Source organism: Chiloscyllium plagiosum, unplaced genomic scaffold (genome assembly GCF_037043375.1).
Source record: "Chiloscyllium plagiosum isolate Xiang-an unplaced genomic scaffold, Cpla_swu_hap1 HiC_scaffold_39, whole genome shotgun sequence".
Taxonomy (NCBI): domain Eukaryota; kingdom Metazoa; phylum Chordata; class Chondrichthyes; order Orectolobiformes; family Hemiscylliidae; genus Chiloscyllium; species Chiloscyllium plagiosum.
In genome coordinates this window covers 67916371-67920049 of record NW_028270177.1, presented here as the reverse complement: position 1 = coordinate 67920049, position 3679 = coordinate 67916371, and the positions used below count along the sequence as shown (strand labels likewise).

The following is a 3679-nucleotide window of genomic DNA, read 5'->3' as shown; positions in this document are numbered from 1 at the left end:
CTCTCGTGTCACGAATCTTGATGCATCCATTGCGTCGACTCTCTCAACTGCCTTGATTTCAGGACTGAATATGTTGCCCCTGTATCTACCAAAAACTGGCGCACCTTCCACATATAATACATTTTCCCTTGAGACTAGAATTCGCTTCTTCTTATCAACACATCAATGTCAGGGGCCTGAAACATTCGAGTTCCTTTCGAGTTGTTGTTTCCTATTCCTTGATTGTTGATATGGTAATTTCATGGGCTTGTAAATCTGCTATTAGTTCTGTTTAACTTTACATTTTTTTCTGTCTGTTTGCAATACTTGCATCTGCAAAGTCAGGTTCTTACTTCTTTGTTTCCCTTTGCTTTTATTGGTTTCAAAATAAATGCTAATTTTCCATTACAATGGACATCACATTATTTTTACAGGTCGCTGCAACAGCAAGGGCCGAAGTGCCTGTATTGAATTGTAACGTTCTATGTAGTAAACTACATTTCCTGCTGGTTTCTGATTTGTCTCCTCACTGTGGAAACTTCCAGTCACACCTTTCAGAGATTTGTCTGCACTTCATTTAATCGAGGCAACTGTATTTCCTGCTCAGAATGTGATCTCTGTGCAATGGAGAGAGGAAAACAGAGTCGGTGACATAGCTGAGATCACTTACGTTCTGTCCAGAATCAACAAAATCTATCCCGATCTTCGAGTCTCCTGTAACTTTCAACATCACACTGTGTTCATACCCTTCAGGCTCTCTGCCTGTATTCCTGATGGAGGGCTGTTGCCCGAAACGTCAATTTTACTGCTCCTCGGATGCTGCCTTAACTGCTGTGCTTTACCAGCCCCACTCTAATCGAGACACTGTGTTCCCAGGCCACTCTTCCAGTCTCTGGTCTGCTGCAGTGCTCCTTCAAGGCACAACACAAGCTGGAAGATCTGCAACTCATTTTCTACTGACAGACCATGCAAACTTCAGGACCCAACATCGAGTTCATTCATTTTAGATTCCGTCCACCCTCTTCCATATTCTTCACCCACCCTTCCATCCCATCAGTTCCGAAGACAGATCGTTGCACTCGAAACGTTAACTTTCCTTTCTCATCAGAGATGGACAAGAGCTGTTGGCTTTGTTCAGACCTTTTGGTTTTAATTCAAGGAACTTTGCTTGTCCGTTGTAATCGCCAGACTGCTGGAAGCGTCTGATTGCAGGAGGAGATGTTCACAGGAATTGACAAGAATGGCAAGGGCTGGATCTTTCCCATTGTGAAGGTAGACGAGCTAGTTTGGGGATGTTAATCTAAGCGCAGAGAAGGCTGATTGAGTAACTGATTAACGTGCACATTTTATGAAGAGGATAGATATGGATGACAGGGATAAGCCTGTATTGGGAAGGAATAGAGTGACATAAATGAAAGACAGGAGACAAGATGTTTTGAGGAGATTTTGGGAGAACGCTTTCACCAATAGAGTGTTGCTTATCCGGAAATCATTATCTGAACATGTGGTAAAGCTAAGTGTCATGAGAACGTTCCAGCAGTCTGTCGCCGAACACTTGTAGAGCCAGAGCACACGTGGATAAGGACCATGTACTGGAAAGTGAGACGAGGACAGGCAGATGCGAGATGGGTGTCCTCAACGCAATGGGTCAAAGGCAAACTTGTGTGTTAAACAACTGCCGGTGGCACGGCTCTGTGGCGCAATGAAAAGCGTGTTGGACTTCTGTGTTTCTTCTCTGTTTGTTATTCAAAGGTCGTGGGTTCAAGTCCCATCAGAGTCCAGTTTTAGTTTATGGTTTGGAAGGTGCTCAGACCAGATTCGGTTGCTTATCTGCATAACCAACAATATTCGAGCAGAAACCCAACTGTCTCGAAACGGAACATGTTCCTCTCACAGGTTTCCATTTTCGATGTCTATTTATGATAGCGTAGTCAACACGATGATGTAGATAGGCTGGAAAAAGACACAAAAGTGTTGTGTCAGCCATGATGATATCGGATCAGGGAGTAGGGCAGGATCGATATTTAGAATGGGCTCCTTTGTGTCTGTGTCATTTCTGGCCCAGGTGTTTAAACAATCACAAGAAGTAAAAGATGAATTAAACGCCAAATAATATTTTGGTCTCACCTCCATTTAGATTCCCTCCCAGCTGGAATAGACAGCTCTTGTTTCAGCTTTAGATCAGAAAGCGGAGGATTGTCACAAGTTCTCCTTCAGGCTGAATAGTCTTCCATATAGGTTTCCATGTGGACACATGGAGCAAGCAATTGCATGGATGCTGAGGATTCAGGAGCAGATTTCCCCTTTGCTGGGCTCGAATTCTGGCCAAGGTAATGAACGTTAATTTCTGCTATTTTGAATCTTACTCTGGATTCTTGCGACTTTACTAATTAAACTGAATTTCAATTTGCCCTTGCATAACATTATTCAATCTTCACTGTTTATGTAAACCATGGCACGTGCTCGTGGGTGCAGTATGCTGAATATTATTGTCGTTGTGTGCAGTGTGGGTCGGTGTGTCATATGAACATGCCAAAGGAAGTTGGTGAAATATCAGTGAATCGAATTCTCTGACGAACTGAATCCGATAGCAGCAAAATCCCAGTACAGTAGCGACATGACATTTCCTGTGATCAACGCAGGAAACTACGGTAAACATACACAGCATTCAATAAAACCGATTTTCACCACATTTTACTATGCCACATTTTAACCACATTTCAGAGACATTACTGTAATCTCTAATCTCTCACATTCTACAGGAAGTCCATTAAAATGGCCGACCATCCATTACTAATGTTCTGAATTCACACGCACATATATATATATATATGCGCGTATTTTGCGCATGCATGTATGTGTGTGTGCATATATATTCAAAATTTCAAAAGAACATTGAGGAAAACAGCATTTATTCTAAAAAATATGATTTTGTGGAGTGTTCTGTCCTTGGGAAATACCTCCGTTACTTAAGACCAGCCAAAAATACTCCCTGAGTGAATATCCATCACACAATAGAGATGCAGAGGTGATTTTTGCAAAAATGACGTTTTTCGTACCACTGATCCTGCGCTGTGTTAAATTCTGGAAAGGATGTTGACCTCGTTTCATATTACTAAAATTGCTGCAAGCTCGCACAGGCCATTAAAACAATCCACAAAGTATTAGATTTATTTCATTGAACATTTTGACTGTTATCGGAAAAACTGGAATCGAAATGATAATGATGTTTTTAAGTATTGCTATGAAGATTATAGAACTCCAACAGGAATATTTTTCGTGTCTTGTCACTGGATATTTTTGGAGGAGATCAGTGAGCAGCAAATGGACTCACTCCCTTCTCTGTGATTGCATCCAAATTTTCCAATGCAACGCATGAAAGAAAAAAGGTGCATTACATCGGCAGGTCAGTTCCAACTCACGATAGTTTCGTTTGACTTTGATTGTCGCCATCGTCTATAGTATAAGCTGAGTTGGGAGATCAGGATCCTGACGGTATGCTGAGACATTGCGAGAATTAATCCCACACTGTTGGCATCACTTTTTATCTCATAAACCAGTAATGCAACGGACTGAGCTACCCGGCTTCCCTTTCATGCTGAGCTAACACAAACAGCTCAGTTCTTTTACAATTTCTAGAAGTTCACGTGGAACAAGCTGCTAAACCTTTCCTCTCAATCAGCTCATTCTATACTTCGTC

The 3679-nt window shown here is 41.8% G+C and overlaps 1 non-coding gene across 1 annotated transcript; it reads left to right on the top strand.

Annotated features, from left to right (window-relative positions):
* Positions 1–1667: 1667 nt before the first annotated feature.
* Positions 1668–1759, top strand: trnar-ucu (transfer RNA arginine (anticodon UCU)). Its single transcript is given in 2 exon segments — positions 1668–1704; positions 1724–1759. It is a non-coding gene; the product is annotated as a tRNA-Arg (tRNA).
* Positions 1760–3679: the final 1920 nt, after the last annotated feature.